Below are 19,443 nucleotides of genomic sequence, written 5' to 3'. Positions count from 1 at the left end.
TTGAGTTGTTATAAATCCGTTCCAGGTTCTTCTTGAAGTGAAACCTTGAGATGGTCTTCTTTGTCTTTTCTTCGGCTGATGTGCACTTTTGGACAAAAGTGCACTCAGTGAGTGTAGCCCCCGAGCCTCTTGCTTGTTGGGACAAAAAGCTAGAGGGTCCCTTTAGTCTTCTTGGTTGCTCCAAGTTCTTTTTCGGTGGGTGCAATTTTTCGTAAAAATTGCACTCACTGAGTGTAGCCCCCGAGCCTCTTGCTTTTGCTTGCAAAAGTTGGAGGGTCTAGATTCTTGTCTTTAAAAATTTTTGGGGGGTTATGTATCTCGCAGCCCCCGAGCCTTCTTCGAGTACTTTTCTTTAGAATAGAAATTGGATGAAGGGTCTTGATGTGTTGTCGTAGTCTCGAGTACTTGTATTCTTGGACTTTCATCCTTGAATCCGAGCCCCTGGGCGTAGTTAAAGCGAATGCCGAGCCCCCGAGCTTAGTTTTTGACTAAGCCGTGAAGCTCTTTCGAGTTGTTTTTTATTCCTCCAGGTCGTTTTCAAGACTTCTCTGGTTCTTGATGTACCTCTTCCAAGTTGTTTGCACTTCGTCTAGGTTCTTTCTGAACTTGTATGTACCTCATCCGGGTTGTTTTTTATTCATCTGGGTTGTTTTTTATTCATCCGGGTCATTTCTAGACTAGCTCTCAGGAGCGTGTTTTCCTGATCTCATGGTACCGATGTAGCTCCCCTGCATGTTAAACATAAAAATATGTTGTAAATGACATTTCGGATATGAAGTGGGGAGCATGTCCCATATTTGAATAATCAATCAGGGGCGGGCCCCTGCATTATGAAATGCATATAAACTTTTTGCGTCTTGCTCTTGCTAGGCCATGCAAATTCCTCAGTTAGTGTCCTATTACGTTTAAGCACTTGAATCTCTGGCGTATGGTTCAGAGGTTCATGACTGTGACCATGTGAGCCTGGCACTCAGGTTCAGTGACCGTCCATGTGAGTAGACAAGCTTCACGAATTAAGGCATGTTCTACCTGAGGAATTCGGTGACCGTTAAGAGAAGACCTAGAGCACTATGTTTGCTCGCATGATGATTTTACTTAGAGCACTATGTTTGCTTCGCATGATGATTTTTTATGTCTTCCCTTGCTAGGTCGATTAATTTCCTGGGTAGTAGCCTTGTTATGTTTAAGCACTTGAATCTCACGTATGGTTCAGAGGTTCATTGACATGACCACCCGTATGGTTCAGAGGTTCTTTGATGTGACCATCCGTATGATTTAGAGGTTCATTGACAGTGACCATCCATTCGAGAAAACAAGCTTCACGAATTAAGGCTTACTATCCGAGAAAATTAACTAGCGGTTAAGGGAAGATGATATGGCCATAGAGACATACGAATAATATCCAGGAATATATAAAAAATGAGACTGTGACTTAGCTTGGTTCGTGGCCACGTTGTTGACCACCAGCAGCCGGGTAGTCGGTCGGTGTGGCAAGTAGTCAGTTTACAGCCGAGTTGTTGGCGTAGCATCCTGAGCTGATGGAGGCAGGGTCGACAACTTGCTTGATGTAGTCGAACAGCATGATGAAGTTCGTTCGGACAGCTCGTCCGAGTTGTTTACTGATGAGTTTAACCAAACGAGTGACTGTTATGTCGAGTACTCGAAACAACTCGGAATGTGTTGCTGGGTTCCCAGAATTTGGTTGCTTGCTCATGACTTGTCGGCTTGTTGTAGGTGGTCTTCTCTTTATTGACCGTATAGCTTGTATTTCTTGACCTTCTCTCAGTATGAATATGTCGTATGTATAAATCAATGCACAAACACCTTTGGCTTTGCTTGCTTGCTTCCTTTGTTAGCTTCTTGCATGTCCGTGATGTATTCGTATATGAAGTTGACTTGGAGACGGGGGTGTGCGCGTGTATGCACTGGGTTGATCCATTAATTCCTGTATATCCTGACTAACTTGCATGTCGTTATCCTTTTCTGTCCAATCTCATAGCTTGTATATCTCTTGGATATGTTGCTTCATAATTGGCCCACACGTTGTCGGCTTCGTGTGGGAGTAGGACTCTTCTTGTGTCGGAGTTGGACTTGAATCCGCATATAGCTGAGTTGTGATGGAGTCTGAGTTGCAGTCCGACTTGTACTTGTATTAGTCATGTTTGATGCTGGTTGGCGTGTAGTAGGAACGTGATACAGTCACGCTTCTACTAGGATCTCGCTGAGTTGATGAAGTCGGAGTAGATGTTGACGAAGAGGTCTCGGGCTCGCACGAATTGATGCCGATGCTGAACGTGAATACGGCGGTGCGACGAATCTTGATTTTGAGGTCCACCGAGCTCTCGAATGCAAAGCGCCGAGAACCCCTACCTGGCGCGCCAGCTAGTCGATGTTTTACCACCTGGCAACCCGTCACGGGGTACCCGGGACGATGATTTGTTCGGAGGGGTATCGGCGTTTGCTAGGAACTCGATGGTAAACACAGGGAGACAATGATTTATACTGGTTCGGCATGCCGGAAAAGTCACGGCGCCCTACGTCCAGTCTGGTGTGGATAGTATATTGCGCCCTGCGCTATTTGTTGTATTACGAGGTATGTTGTGGTTGTGAGTTCTGTCGGTTATGTGTCGGTGCCGATCTAGGGACCCCTGCTCTCCTTTATATAGTCCAGGAGAGGCGGGAGTCCTAGTCGGTTATAAAGTAGAGATCCTAGTAGGATTACGTGTGACTAGTTCTAGTAGAATTATATGTAGGGAATCCTAGTTGGACTAGGTCTTCTTCTCTCTTCTTCATGGGAAACCCCATGGGTCCCGTATCGACACCTACTAGAACCGATGGGTTTGGGCCTTCCACAAAACCCCACATGCTAGCCCAAGCTTCTCTGCCTCTCGACTTTACTCAATGCCAAGCACCGACGATGGTACATGGCGACCCGATCACAATCCCATGGCCAACTGCTATTATATACAGAGTAGGGACTTCATGCAGTACCTTCTAGAATCTAGATCATGTTCCCTGCTATTTACTTGGGGTACCAACTAGATAGCCATCACACATCAATTTTGCATCATGATATCCTAAGATCTCGACTCAAGGCACTTTCAGAGTTGACAATGTTTTCAGTTGTTCTTTCTGGTAACTCTCAGGAGCGGACGTCCGAACGAACCTGACTTCTGCTTTTTGGGCTTGCGCGCTACCGGACTCAATAGATCTACCTTATTCTCTATGTTTTCTCATCTCTCTCAAAAATATCTTTCACTCCCATGCTTGCCCATCACGTGCTACTGCGCCTGAGCCCGCTGTTGCCGTCTTTCTCGTCGCACACCCCATTTTTTGCGCTGCACGGCTCCCCATCCAGCATGGCGCCACACTCCTTCCTCGCCACTGCTCGCTCTAGCTCGCTAGTGCGCTGCATCCCCAGTTGCTACACGCCATGCCCCATCCCCACGTGCGCCAACGTGCAGCTAGGGTGCTACCAAGGTGTGTCCGATGCCGCCGTTCCCCACCTAGAAGGTCGTGGCCACTGCGATGCACGACCTAGGTAAGGAGATGTTGCGATGAAAGCGTATGTTGCAAGTGCAAGTGTTTGAGATATTTCAGAGGTATATTGCAAAAGTAGATTGGGGATGTTGCAAGTGTTTCAGAGGCATGTTGCGAGTGTTTCAGAGGTTTATTCAAAATATTTCATCTGTTCCAGAAGTATGTTGTAAGTGTTCTAGGATGTTGCATATGTTTCGCACATATGTTGCAACTATATGCTCCAAATGTTTTAGTTATTCCAGTCTTATGTTGCAGTAAGTGTTTTTCATGTTGTAAGTTGCAAGTGTTTTATCTGGATGTTGTATATGTCTTACACATATATTGCAATTATATGTTCTAGATGTTTTATCTGTTTCATACGTATGTTGCATTCAAGTATTTAATGTTGCACAGTGTTTCATGTTGTTCAGAGAGTTAGGGAGTGCGGACAGTGATGGTGGCACAGCACGAGCGCCGGGGAATAGGGCGTAGTGAGCTAGGGCTCGACGGACGAGGCGCGCTCAGAGCCGGCAGTTGGGGCACGCTGGTCCATGTGCGGGGTGGGCCGAGTTGGCCTCGAATCGGACAGTACGGGCAGCGCAGGCGAGGCAAGTCGGTCAGATGCGCTGGCGCTACGAGGGGTAGGTGTGTGTGCCATCGACCTTAGAGCCGGTGAACAGTGCTGCGGCCTGCAGATAGGCAGCCCCTCGCCGTTCAATCCCAATTACAGACGGACCAGATCACAAAGCAACGGAAGGGCTCACACGTGTTTTTTCACCAAGGGACCCCCTGAGACCTCCCACTCACTTCCTTCGAGTCGGGGCCTACACGCCGCCGCCCTGGCCCGCTGACTGCTACCTCCATCTCATCGTCGGTGTTGCCAGTCGCGTGTGCACAAAATTATGGCAGAGATACGCATGGAGGCACCCAATGAACCCACGGTGAGGGAGGCATGCGCACCCCACGGGATGTGGTGGGGGAGGGCGCCTCGTGCTCGCGAGCAGGGTGGCGAGCGAATGCCTCGAATGACTAGGCGAGTCGGCGAGCAACGGTGCATTCTGACTTTTGAGTAATCTAGTAGCTGTTACGTGTTGCTCTTGGATTTTTCAGATGCCATAGTTTTCCTTCTTTTGTCAGCTACTCTTGTACAACGGCATTGCATTGCAAATGTTGCGACAGCTATAAGGGCCAGATTGGGACTAAGGTTGCGTTTGAATCCATTTACTATGGACTAAAGTTTAGCCCCTAAACTTTAGTCCAGCTGGGGTGTTTGGATCTATGACAAAAGTTTAGTCCTCCATCCAAAAATAATTGATTTACCCCTCATTTAATTAAGCCTTGCACATGCATCAGCCGCGCCATTCCCTCTCTCTGAGTCACGGACAGTCGGGGCCCGCTAATTCCCACCCTCGTCTTCCACCTTAGGACGCCGGTCCAATCCTCTCCGGCATGACCGGTGAGCCGCACAATCAAGCCCGTGGACCCTAGCCGCCCTCCTCCTCCCACGTCCCTCGCTCGACAGTCACGGTCCACTCTAACCCGCTCTCCTGCGTGCCTGAATCGCGGCCGCCATGCACCTTGGCTCCACGACCCTCCTCTCCTCCCTCTTCTCAGCTCTAAGAACCGCCCCGAGCTCCGCACCTAAACGCCGCCCCCAGTCCCGCCTCCTCTCTCGCAGATGACCGGAAGGGGAGATGACGCCACCGGTGGTGGAAGGGAAGGGGCGCGCCTGCCGCCGATGGAGGAGGAGGCACCACGGGAGGGTCTCCTCCGCCTCCCCTGCACGACGCCAGTGGGAGGAGGGCGCCATTGGGCGTCGTCGTCAGCGAGGATGATACGGGCGTAGGGGAGGAGATGGGGCCGCCACCACCACTCCTGTGCCAGTGCGTGAGATGCGGTGCTAGAGAGAATCGAGGAGAGAGAAATGGGTGCGAGCGTGGGGGGTATGGGGTGTCCGGCTTGCCCCCAAGGTGTTTTAGCCCAGTTTTGCACCTCTTGAGGAGCAAATGGACTAGTCTTTAGATTTGTGGATTTGTTTACCTTTAGCCCACCTGTTTGTATCCCCATGATGAAAAATGGACTAAAAGTACAGGATTAAAGATTAGTCCTTGACTAAGGTGCTCAAGATTAGCTCAAGATGGTTGTTTGGATCTAGGTGCTAAAAGGTGACTAAAAGGTGAAAGACGAGGAGAGAGAAAGAGAGTAAAAGTACTTTTAGCTTCTTTTAGGCCCTTACCCCATATTCGGCTTGTTTGGCTTCTTTTTCAGCCGGAACAAGTATTTTTCTCTCATAACAATTCAGCCGGAATAGTGTTTTTCAGCCAGTTTCAGCCAAGTTTCAGACCAGCGAACGGTGCCGTCTCTTGAGGGGCTAATGGACTAATGGGGGCTAAAAATTAGTCCTCCACTTTTAGCCCACCTGTTTGTTTCCCTCAAAGGCTAAAAGTAGGCAAAAAGTGAAGGACTAAAGTTTAGCCCATGGGAACAACAGGCCCTAATTCCCGGCCATGTTCTACATGTTGTTGTTGCCTTCTTCCCTACATTATTCAGATAATATGGAACTATACTTCATATTCTCATAGATTGCTTTGGAATCTGGATCAAATGGATCTTTGTACTAGTCTAATTGGGAACCTTGTTTTGGCATCACTGTGAACCATGATGCTGATGGCTGAACCGTGTTATGTCCATTAGAAACAGGGCAGAGAATTTCGTGAGTCTACCATATCAAAATGGGCAGTGAAAGCCTAGCACCTTGTGTCCTCGTCCGTTGTGACGTCAACGCGGGAGGTGGGACGTGTTCTTAGTTTTAATTTGTGTTCTACCTTAGTGAAGTCAGTGCTCATGCCGAACTTCGGCCTAAAGAAAAAAAAGCTTAGTAGTTCTATAACTATATATGGTGAATTTTTTTTACACGGAGTGTCAATGTATTAACCTCAAACTTCTAAGCTTTGGTACGACCGAGAAAATTATGAGTCTTCAACAGGCTCGAATATGAAGTAGCACTACTAGTTATCAGAGATTGAATGAGCTGCAATTTTGTCCATGGCACACCAGACTGAAACATTACTACTAGCTGTCCATCTTTATGATGATGACTCGTAGGTTGATGCTCACTTGTCTTGTAAATCTGCTCTTGAAACCACCGCAGTATTTCATTGCTGTTTGTTGATAATTTGATGTTCTGGATGTGGAAGGACGACACTTTTCTTGGGTTGGAGAGGCTATTGACTTCTCGGTGGTTAATGTGTTGCTTTTCAAGGTTTTATTTGGGCCTTTTGTTGTAAATTTATGTTTATGGGTGAGACATGGAATTCTGAGAGTTTTCTCTTTTCAGTTATAGTGATTGGGACATGGTGTGTGACTGTCCCTTTCAACTGATGAGATCTTGTACTGGGATCATTTGTCTAAGTCTGCAAACATATACTAGGCTTTATTGAACTATACAATTTTGCGTGAGCCATTTATTTGAACTATACAATTATGTAAGGAAATTACTTTTAATAATGCATACACTAGGCTTCCAAATTTTAGAATTAAAGAAGTCCAATCAAAATTTCGTCATTGATTGTTTTCTTTCCCCTTCTTTTGTAATGTTCCTTCTACACATATCTTCTTTTGCTCGCTTCCTTCTGTCCCCTCTGTTTTTTTTTTCCGGCTTCCCTCTTGGGCCTTCCATTTTTTTTTACTTGTTCGCTGTTTCTCCTCGTTTCTATATGCACAACATATTCTTCTATTTTACAGGCCACTCATGCTAAAGTGATCTATTGTTTTCCTGATTCCTAGAGAACTCAGTCTGTGTCATCATATCCATTTTAGCGTGTGGCCGGTACAGTGCTACCTGTTTTGTAGATCCATAGGGCCATTGAATTGAACAAAAAGCATGCTTTGCAAGGAAGACGATCTAGGTTCCCCAGTGACCAAGCATGCCTTTCAAGGAAGACGATCCATTTGGGGATGTTCTTGATTGGTTGTGGCTCACTAGCGAAGGGTGGTGATTTTGCCTGTGACCATTTATCGACATTTCTGTGTATTGCCCAACTGGATCTATTTTCCAAAATTATGTGCAAGCCTAGCTTTGAGTATCACGTCATTTTGCCAATCAGCAGCTAATTTTGTAATGGCGTGGCCGGTTAGAATGCTCATCTATTTCTATTCATCTTTTTTAAACCTTTGAACTGGGTCAGTACAACACTACAATAGCAACTGAACATTATTCAGGCTGTTGTTGCCAAATACCGACTGTTATCTTCATTTCATTGTCATGTGTCCTGTAATAATGTTTTTGCATTCCCCTAGTACTGTATAATAATTGGTTGTGGATTATATGAAAACTGAAACATTTGTGGACAACTTCTGAAGCTAACCAGATTTGAAAATTTTAAAAATTTCAAATATTTCTGAAGCTAATCAGTAAGCTCTAGCAGCAGACCAGATGACACCCGAAAGACCTGAAGGAGATCTGCTTGACCAGTAGCAGAGCTCAAAGAGAAATTGCAGCACCGGTAAACAGCTTTCCTTCAGGGCGTGGTGGCACCTGCACCGCATGCCTCCCTCCCTCGTCCTGTTCACCTTCCTGATGGCACCACACCACCATTCCCGGGGTGCACGATCGAATGCTTGATGCAACTGATGTTGATGCTCCCTTCTCTCCCTGTCCCCAGGTCTCACCTGGCCCGCCAGAGCAGCTGGGGACACGGTCTACTCTGGTCCTGGATTTCAAGGTCTGGACTCCCACAGAATCCTCTCCCCTTCCCTCGTTGCGTAGCTCTTTAAAATTTTACCTCGTGTCCAGTACTTGGAAATAGAAGCTCAATTACATATAGTTTCAGTTTCAAATTGAGCTTCCCTTACATTCTACAGATGCCAATGGAAGCTCCTCGATGTATATTGTGTGAGATTAATAAGGCCACCTGAATCAAGAAGACTGATTACATGCTCAAAGGGACTAGGAAACCAGAGAATGTGTTCACATATGCACCATGATCACAGCAAAAAGAAATGCGACTTGCACTTCTTGCTGAACAGGTCAGGGTACACTTTGCCATGATTCTTTATTGGCAACATGGAATGCTTTCCTGGCTCTGTTCAGTGAGTGTGATCCCAGCTGGTGGTGGTAACACGCGAGCCCAGGATACATATAATATTTCCATGTGATCTTAGGCGTGTAAACAGCAACTTCTTAGATCACCTAAGCTTCCACAGAAAGTGACCTTTTCTTTCTTTTATTTTGCTCCCCCTCCTAGTTTCGGTCTTTTCGTCTGTTTGTTCCTTTGGTGTTTCCTTTTGGCTCCATGGCAGGCTCTTCTTCATACAGTGTTCTCCCTGTAAGTACTCTCATTCTCCCAAATAACACAATTCAATTTCTTGCTCAATACAAATGGTATGCCGTATGCAGCTCTGGTACCACCAGTTTGATTCTTGCCACTCTTTCTGCCCCTTGTTTTCTTGATCTGTAGGGCTATCAGAGTGAGCTGACCATGGACAACGATGATCAACAAATTGGAGTTGCTAAAACTCAGGTTTATCCTTGTTGCCCTTACTGAAGATATGCTTTAGTATTTTCATAAGCTAAATATTTTTGGCTGAAAGATAGGAGTGCTGATTGTAGGGGAAGTATTGGGGCATTTTCATGTGCTGGCTTTTTGGAAATGGATGTCTATTTGGGTTCAATGGGATGCTTACAATTGAATATTACTACGTGTACCTCTTCCCGGTATGAATGTCCACATGACTATTATTGGCATCTGTTTTCCATGTACCTTAATTTGCTGCTAAAAAAGGCACACAATGCCTTCTGAATGCAGAAGTACCATCCGACAAGAATTATTACTCTCACCTATCAGCCCTTTGTTCTCGCCACAACCGTCATATTCACGTATCACGAGGCAAATGTCAATACTAGGATGCGCAACTTGGCAGGATACATGCTATTCTTCTTGAGCTCATTTGGAGTGATCATTGTAAGCCCTGCTAATTACTGCCTACAAACACATAAATGATCTTCACTTATTTGTTCTTGCTCTGGTAGCTGGATGTTTTGTCTTCAGGAAGTGGTGGAATTGCCCCATTCATTGGTGTCTGTATCATTGCTGCTGCTTTTGGCATAGCAGACGGTCATGTTCAAGGCTGAATGACTGGTGATCTGTCCCTGATGTGCCCAGAATTCGTCCAGGTGCAGTTTTATATAATCACCGTTGCAACAACAATTTTCAGGAAACATTTGTTCAGAATTTGTTTAATATAAACTTACTACTACACTGCTCGGTATGTATGGATTTTCAGTCTTTCTTTGCCGGCGTGGTTGCATCAGGTGCAATAACCGCAGCATTAAGGTTCTTCACAAAAGCCGTTTTTGAGAATTTCAGAGATGGCCTGCGGAAAGGAGCTAGTACGTGGCAACAATCAGATTTGCATTTACCTCATGATTTATAATAAAACCTACCATTACTGATACATATGGATGAAACTAAATTGATTGCAGTGCTGTTCTCGTTGATCTCATGCTTCTTTGAGCTTCTATGTGTTCTACTTTATGCTTTGGTATTCCCGAAGTTGCCAATTGTGAAATTCTACCGTTCAAAAGCTGCCTCTGAGGGGTCTCAGACAGTCACAGCTGACCTTACTGCTGGAGGCATCAAAAGCCTGCCAAGTCCATTGGTACCCACATGACTGATAGAAAATCTTGTTTCAGCTGAAATGCAACCTCATGATGCTGAATTTCTCGTTGATTGGTCAGGCTGAGGAAGATCGTGTGTTTGAACTGGTTGAACAACAAGCAGTTGCTGCAGCAGAACATGGACTATGCTCTGGACATGTTCCTGATCTATGTCCTGACACTGTCGATTTTCCCAGGGTTTTTGGCGGAAGACACTGGATCGCACAGCTTGGGTTCTTGGTAATAATCCTACTTTAATTTTTAGTTTATCAAGTTGACTATGTTCACCTCCTCTGTAACTGCAAAAATCATTTGTCGTCTAGGTGAGTCATTATTACTTCCATTTCACAATTCAGGTACGTGCTTGTTTTGATTGCGAGCTTTAACGTGTCGGACCTGATCGGAAGATACCTACCTCTGATCGAGCAAATCAAGCTGACATCCAGGACGGGGCTACTAATCGCAGTCATCTCTAGATTCCTGCTCATCCCCGCGTTCTACTTCACGGCAAAGTACGGTGACCAGGGCTGGATGATAATGTTAACGTCGTTCCTTGGACTGAGCAACGGCCGTCTCACCGTCTTCATCCTCACCGAGGTGCCAAAAGGCTACAAGGTTGGTGTATGAACATTTGAAACCGCCATCGTTGTTTGCAGCAGAGTTTGCTTGGGTTTATCTACATTGCCGGTGTTTTCACTGCAGGGACCAGAACAAAATGCTCTGGGGAACCTGCTGGTGCTTTTCCTCTTGGCAGGCATATTTGTTGGCGCTGTTTCTGATTGGCTGTGGCTCATAGGCAAAGGGTGGTGACCAAACTTATGCAAGCGAGCAGATCATGCAATTAAGCCCTTGTTTAGTTCCAGGAATTTGGAATTTGGGGTTACTGTAGTACTTCCGTTTTTATTTGGCAAATAGTGTTTAAACATGGGCTAATTAGGCTCAAAACGTTCGTCTCGCAATTTTCCACCAAACTGTGCAATTAGTTTTTTTTTCGTCTACATTTAATGCTCAATGCACGGGCCGCAAACATTCGATGTGACAAATACTGTAGCACTTTTTTGGAAGTTGGGGGTGAACTAAACACGCACTAATAACTCATTTCAATAGTTGACAGAAAAAACTAAGAGTATTTTTTAATCATAATCAATATGAATGAATTATTCACATGCTATGCAGTTGTCAGAGTGTTGAATAGCTCAATTTCTCGAGGATTGAATAATATTGAACATCGGGAGTTTTAGGGCTAGACCTTTTTTTTTAATTTAGTCCTTTTTGAAAGATTTTTACATTTGGATCCCTCGGAGAAAGATTTGCAAAGAAGATCCATAGCTCGGTGCCATGACCTTTGGCTTCCAGGTTACACAGGTAGTTTCTTGGTTTTGTCCTTTTTTCCAACTTTTTCCCTTCTTTCTTTTTCCGTTTTTCTTCTCTCGTCTTGTTTTTCCTTCTGCTGCCGGTTGTTCATCTATTACTCCATCTTTTTGTATTTTTTTCCTGATTTTCTTTATAAAAAATAAAAACAAATAATAAATATAATATTTTCGGCAGCGAGTGGCTCAGTGCTGACTGCTGCAACAGAAGAATTGAGGGAGTTAGTTTCTTGATGAACGACCTAAGGTGCAGGTAAGGTTCCTGAATTGAGATGCCGTCCATTTTTTTGCGACCAAATCCTTTGGACGACACTAATAAGGTATCACAGCCTTGTCCCTAGTGCTGATTGATATATACCAAAAATCCGTTGGCATGTGCTCTAGGCAACACGGAAACTTACTCTGTTCTGCTTGCGTGGATTATGTGCCATACAATTATGCAACGATTGATGAGCATGGGTTGCCATGTACTAATGGGAATGCAAGAGTTGTCCATGCATTGATTCAACGATCCTTGGAAAAAAAACAGTGCAATGATTCATCGAACTGTATTTCTTTTATCCTCAGGCCCGGGACTCAAAATGTTAAAATACTTCCCACTTGCCACTGAACAATGGGTATGTGCCTTTGTTATCACCAATTTTTCTTGCCCAGCGTCATGTGTGGATGTGATTGTGATCCCTATGTGCTAGAGTCAACGTATGAAGTAGGCATCTGTATAATACTTCCATTGTGATCCCATCTGTATTTTCTGTTGGTTCATCTATTGTTATTACCTTTCCTAGTCTGCTCTTTATTTCTTTTGCCCCTGCAAACTTCCTGGTCGTCTGCCTATATATGCTTCCCTTGCTTTTCTATGTTTTGATTCACAGGCACAGCTCGTCATCTTAGAGTGCCATCACCACAAGTACTCTTTGTGTTCCAAGTGATTCGACATATCTTGTGTGATATTTTCCTCTCATGTTTGTTTTTGATCCATAGGACCATCAAAGTGACTACAAAGCATGGCGTACGAGAAAGAAGACCCTGCACTTGCTGTGCAGCCAGGCATCCGAGACGTGTGATCACTTGTTCGTGGGGTGTGTGGGTGTGTGACTACCAGGCAACTCTGGTATAGGTTGCTTCTACCTTTGGGGTTACAGGACTTGACGCCGCTGACAGAGGAAAGCTTGGGAATTTGGTGGCTGAGACAGAGAGAACGGCTGAGTGCTGACAGCCGGCCACTGTTCGATACCCTGCTACTGCTCATCACCTGGACAATCTGGAAGGAGCGGAACAATAGGGTCTTCAACCGAATCACGTCCAACTTGGCGGCAATCGAACAGGAGGTGATCAGAGAAGCGCAATGCTGGTGCGAGGCAGGGTACTCTTCGTTGGCTCACTTGATTAGCTTATGGTCGCAGAACCAGGTGGTCTTGTAATACGACTTTTGGTAATCCAGTAGCTAGGCTGCGGTTTGCTTTGGTGATGGTCTCTCGCCACCATCAGCTAACGGCTTTATTGTAAGGTCTATTGACCATTCCCGTCCTCTTAATGAAATTCGGGCATATATGCCTACACGCGAAAAAAAAATCAGGTTTGTGTTAGCTCTCCTCAGTGAAATGGTCCTGATAACCTTCACTCAATATATTTTGTTTTCTGCAACAATGGTACACTAATCACAGGGAAAACATTTGGGCATTTTCATCTGCTGGCTTCTGGGGAATGGATGCCTCTTTGGGTTCAACAGGCATGCTTACTATTGAAGATTACTACACATACCTCTTCCCAGTATGATTTGCGTGTGTTGTTGTCGTTCTCTACTTAGTTCTGCAACTGTGTCGAAACTACTGATATAAAAGGATGTACTGTTTTATGCTTTCTGAATTCAGAAGTATCACCCCACTAGAGTTGTTACGCTTACATATCGACCATTCGTCCTCGCCACAACTGCCATATTCACGTATCATGAGGCAAAGGTCAACACTAGGTTGCGCAATTTGGCAGGGTACACACTATTCTTCTTGAGCTCATTTGCAGTAATCATTGTAAGTATGACTAATTGCATTTTGACGTTCTTGTTTGAATAGTTAATCCACTATCATATTTCACATTTTCACTGATCTTCTCTTAAACATTGCAGCTGGATATTGCAACTTCAGGAAGAGGTGGAATTGCCCCCTTTGTTGGCATATGTATCATTGCTGCTGCTTTTGGGGTTGCTGATGGTCATGTTCAAGGTGGGATGACAGGCGATCTCTCTCTGATGTGCCCAGAGTTCATCCAGGTATCACTTGACAAGAATCTTTTTTTTTTCTTGGAAAGATTCAAGAAACACATTTTGAAGTGTAGATTGACTTATGTGTCGATCCATTTTATTATTTTCAGTCCTTCTTCGCTGGACTGGCTGCATCAGGAGCGATAACCTCTGCGCTGAGGCTTGTAACTAAAGCAGCTTTCGAGAATTCCCGAGATGGACTTCGCAAAGGAGCTAGTATGTTGAGACAACTGTTGATAAAGTTACATTTGCATCTGTTTACTTCATCTGATATATTTACTTGGGCTACAATTTATGCAGTGCTCTTCTCCTCAATATCATGCTTCTTTGAACTGCTTTGTGTCCTGCTATATGCTTTCGTCTTTCCCAAGCTGCCAATTGTGAAGTTCTATCGTTCAAAGGCAGCTTCAGAGGGATCTTTGACAGTAGCTGCCGATCTTGCTGCTGGTGGCGTGGAAAATAGCTAAAATCCAATGGTATCTTTTTTTTTAACTCGCAGCAAGTTTCTTATAATTGCATATGATCTGTCGAAGCTAATTTTTTCATGACTTTTTCAGTCCGAAGAAGACCCTTCATGTGTGGAGCGTTTGAGCACAAAGCAACTGCTACTACAGAACATAGACTATGCACTGGACATGTTCCTGATATATATATTGACTCTGTCCATCTTCCCGGGTTTTTTAGCTGAAGATACTGGATCACACAGCTTGGGATCTTGGTACTGTACTATCTGAACTTCTGTAGTTTACTTTAGCGAACGAAAGGATGCCGGCGGGGAACGGCGGCGGCCGGCCGGATCCACCCCCTGGGGCCGGATCTGGCGCGCCGGTGGCCGGCACTCCTCCCTTGGTGTTGGGAAGGGGCTAGGGCAGGCCTGCTCCGGCAGCCGGGCCAGGTGACTGCCTAGGGCGGTGGCGGTCATCACCCCCCCCCCCCTCCACCCTCCTCCGGCGGGGTGCGGCAAGCGGCTGGCCGGATCCGCCCCCTGGGGCCGGATCTGGTGTGCCGGTGGCCAGCACTCCTCCCCCGGCGATGGAATGAGGCCGGGTAGGCCTGCACTGGCTGCCGGGCCGAGTGGCTGCCAGGGCGGCGGCGGCACCACCCTCTCCATCTCTGGCGGCCGGATTCGCCCCCTAGGGCCTGATCTGGCGAGCTGCTCTTGGCCAGGGCGGCCTGCTACCCTTCGGCGGCAACTGGGGCCGACGGCAGACAGGTGTGAAAACCCCGCCAGGCTTCGTGCCTTGGGCTGACGACGGTGGCGCGCCAGTGTCATCACCTTCTTGGAGGCGTCATCATATTGCTCAGTTCGTCGTTGGAGGTTGCTAGGGCAAGTTTGGGGACGAAAGTTCCTTTGGGTGATCCTCACAATGAAGTTGGTGTCCGCGGACGTCATCACCTTCTTGAAGGCTTCGTTGATGCACTCCGCTTGTTCCCACCAAGCCATTCGTTGGGTCTGAGCCTCTCCTTGCTTGTGCTGTGCCTGCTCGTGCTTTTGCTTTCGCTTCGCTTTGGTCCGTTCTCTGCGGGTGTTGGTGTTGCCGCAGTCGCTTCGTTGGAGCACTTTTGCCGCCGTCCTCTTCCTCTCGCCGGAGCCGCTCCTAGCTGTGTTGTTCCTGCCTGTGCTTTAGCTTCCTCTTCACGTTGGTCTATCCACCTTGGATGTTGGTGTTGCTGTAGTCGTCTTGACGGATGCTTTGCCGTCGTTGGTCATCTTCTTCGCAGCAGCTACCTGGCCGCTTGCGGATACTCGACGGATGCTTTGACGTCGTTGCTGCCTGGGCGGATGCTTTGCCGCCATAGTCGCTACCAGCCTGCGGATGCTTTGCCGCGTTGTGCTCGTGAATTTTGCCGCGTTCTTTCCAGTGGATGCTTTGCCACCGAGGCTTCACCTCTCTTGTTGGCAGCCTTCGTGTCGTTATCTTTAGTTGCAGGTCCAGCTAGCTAGGTTGTGGTGGAGGGCCCTTCCCCTACCGCACTTCTTGCTTTCACTTGTGTTTTTCGTTCTAAACCGCTCGCTCTGTGGTTTTGTATCCTGCGCTATGGGTTCTCCCATAGTCGCGTCGTGTACGCTGTTCCTTCGGCACTCTTGCTTCTTCTTAATGAAATTCACGTGAATGCGTGTTCCGAAAAAAAAGAAAGAAAGGATGCACTCATGCCATGTCACATCATTATGCTTTATGCAGGTATGCACTCATCTTGATTGCAAGCTATAACGTTTGGGATCTGATTGGAAGGTACATACCCCTGATTGAACAAATCAAGCTGAGGTCTCGGAAGGGGCTTGTAATTGCTGTTGTTTCACGGTTACTGCTCGTTCTTGCATTCTACTACACTGCAAAGTATGGCGACCAAGGCTAGATGATCATGCTAACGTCGTTCCTCGGTTTGAGCAATGGCTATCTCACCGTGTGTGTCCTCACTGAGGCACCCAAAGGGTACAAGGTCAGTGTATAAATGCTTTGAGCTCAGCATGAGAGAAACACTGTTGTCTTTTGCAACATCTGATCGAGTTCTGTACACGATGGTGCCTGCAGGGCCAGAACAAAACGCTTTGGGCAACTTGCTTGTGCTTTGCCTCCTGGGTGGCATCTTCTGCGGGTCCGTTCTCGACTGGGCGTAGCTCATAGGCAAAGGGTGGTGATCAGATCCGATCGTGTAGCACAAGCCCTTCCTGTCCTTGGATTCTGATGTGTGGTTGCAATCAAGCGCCTAGCAGCATTTGGTTCATCTTGTGCCGAAGATTTCACTTCCAATCGCACTGACTGCATTTCTCAGGACTTCAGGTTTCTTTTACAGCTCTTTTTGGGCCAAGAAGGGGTGGGAACAAGAACTAGTGGAAAGGGAATAGGCACGCTGGGTCTGGACTGAATTGTACAATTTTGTGAACATATAATGCTGGGATGTCCTTGGTGTACCAATTTGTATATTTTCTTCCTCCAGTTCTGTAGAGCAAAAGTTGCAAATGTTCCACAAATGCAAAGAGAGGCTTGAAACTGAATACACAGACTCTCTTTTGATGGGAAAGATATTCTACCTGATTGAAGAGCGGTTCTGCTCAAATTACATGGCAAAAAAAAAAAAACATAATTGAAGGTATCTGATACAGTCATGCACAGCTACATGTCAGCATCGTTGATGACATATCTCTGGATTAGCTGCTGGTGCGTGCAAATACCAATTCTTTGATCGGCAGGGAAACATCATTTAGGCCCACAATCACGGGTGTGTAACAAAAGATAAAGATTCTTGCTGACATAAGGAACATCACATTCACAGGTTCACAGCGTTTGACTACGGAAAGCGTGCAGGAAAAGCTGCGACTTGGGAGCAAACGGATGACATAAATAAACGAGCAAAACTAGTCCAAAGTGGCCGGCAAAGAAAGGACTAAGATGAGAACCCTAGGTCCTGTTTGGATTAAGGAGCTAATAGATGCTATTAATAATTAGCTCATAGATCCAAACAAGTCTGTCTAATAATTTAACTAAATGTTAGTTGAATACCCAACTAGCAACTATTTCATTAGTTAGACCAAACTAGCTAATATCAACTAATATTAGCCATTAATTATTAGCTAGCTAATGGATCAAACAGGCTTCTAGTCATGTGAACTAAGTGCACAAATAAGCTACTAGTACAAACATAACCAACTACTTTTTTTAGAAACAAAGAAAGAAATGCTAGCACGCTTTCAAAAGAAAAAATGTACTAGCAAGTTTAGGGAGTGGATCCCAGTTTTCCAAGGATGAGTGAGGGGGTGTTTCGTTCTTTAGTCGCTCCTAAAATTTATGTCACATCAAATGTTTAGATACTAATAAGGATCATTAAATATAGATTAATTACAAAATCAATTACATAGATGGAGGCTAATTTCCGAGCCAAAATTTTTAAGCCTAATTAATCTGTCATTAGCGCATGTTACTGTAGCACAGCACTGTCAAATCATGGGCTAATTAGGTTTAAAAGATTCGTCTCGTAAATTAGTCGTAAATTATACAATTGGTTTTGTAATTAATCTATATTTAATAAATATTCGATATGACAAGAATTTTAAGAGTTCCTGCAGCAAACAGCCCCTGAGACGGCGGGTGGCTGAGGTTGAGATTAGCGGATTCCCGTCCCATGACGGCAGATGTCGCTGTCCCCTCGACATTTTAGGTCAAATCGAGCTGGGAGCCTTTTCACTTTGGGCGATTATTCTCCCTGTGCAGCGACCAGCGATGGCCGAGCTGTTTGAGCTTGCGCTCGGAAGAATGGATATCTTGCTTCAGAGAAAACAGAGTGACTTTTATTGAGCTGCACGCTGTTGTATATGCCACCATCCCTTTGCAGAATGGAGGCAAATGATAGAGCTAGCAGTGGCAGACGAGATCCACCGTGGCTTTTCCGCCGACAGCCACGGAGATGAGATCGAATTTTTGCCATCTCTTGACCAGCCATCATCATCCTTTTAAAATCCGATTGAATCTAACACCATGTTTAGCACGACGATATAGCCTTTTAAATTAATATATATATATATATACATATAAGCTGACACGGAAACAAGTAAGATGTCACTCTCACGCGCCGAGGCCTAAAAATAGGGAACGTTATACGTCAACCCCGTGATTTACTCACTGTCAACCAAATTTTCCAGCGTTGGATCGACTCCGGCCGGGAGCTACCGTTCGATCTGTCGGACGCCTGCAGTGTCACGCCGCTCCATCCATTCGAGCGTTGGATCTGACTGATTGCGTTTCTCTTCTCTGGTGGACTTGCTGCTTGCAGATGCCACGGGGCCTCCCTGCCGCGACCTCGTCGCCGATGATGATGAAGCAGTTGTAGCAACTTATGCCAACGCAGTAGCAACAACAACACATGTGGCAGTACCATGTCTCGGAGTATCAGCCGAGGCCGGACGCTACGCCTTCTTCGGTGTCGGTGGCGGCAGCGTGGCACGACATTTCAAAAATTTATAAAGATTTTGTATTTTTTTTAATTTGTGAATAATTTGACATATATTTCTCTGATGTCTGAAATCCATAGAAATAATTTGTATTTTTTTTAAAAAAATTGGTATATATTTGTGTTATTCCCAACTTACACCACTCTGTCCAATAAATTACACTAAAAATTATTGTATATATAGTATTAAGACAGTGTAAATATAGTTAGAAGACTATGTAAGTATAGGGAAAAAATTCAATTGATAGGCAAAAACAACTGAATATCACATATTTTATTATTGTTTCCGTCACGAGCTTTGACGCCGAGCGTGGCAGCCGCACTCGACACCCTAACCCTAATCCCATTCGCCTCCCAACCGCAGCCGCACTCGACAGTCGACACCCGCTCGGTCCATCTTCGCTTCCTCTCGTCGATCCATCTTCGTCGCCGGTGCGACCGTCGTCCTTGGATCCGGTGATATCGCCGCCGCTCCATCACCTCTCCCTGAGTTCCCTGCTCCCTCAGTCCCTCTCCGTCTTCCTTTTTACTCATTCTCCTCTGTTTGTCGATGAACATATGAGTCCGCCTCCCCGTCTCTCTTCCACCGTCGCTCGCCGTCCTTCTTAATCCCGTCTTGCCCTTGTGTGGCCCTCGTCTTCTCCGGCGCCGGGCTCCGGTTGCTCAGGCAAGTCCATCCCCATTCGTAACCC

General features: G+C 45.9%; 2 pseudogenes; both read left to right on the top strand.

Moving 5' to 3' along the window:
* Window positions 1-8,788: 8,788 nt before the first annotated feature.
* LOC136552523 (equilibrative nucleotide transporter 3-like) lies at window positions 8,789-13,104 on the top strand (annotated as a pseudogene).
* A 9-nt stretch (window positions 13,105-13,113) lies between these two features.
* LOC136552524 (equilibrative nucleotide transporter 3-like) lies at window positions 13,114-16,704 on the top strand (annotated as a pseudogene).
* Window positions 16,705-19,443: the final 2,739 nt, after the last annotated feature.

This window comes from Miscanthus floridulus, chromosome 4 (assembly GCF_019320115.1).
Source record: "Miscanthus floridulus cultivar M001 chromosome 4, ASM1932011v1, whole genome shotgun sequence".
Taxonomy (NCBI): Eukaryota; Viridiplantae; Streptophyta; class Magnoliopsida; order Poales; family Poaceae; genus Miscanthus; species Miscanthus floridulus.
This window is presented reverse-complemented; position numbering and strand designations above follow the sequence as displayed.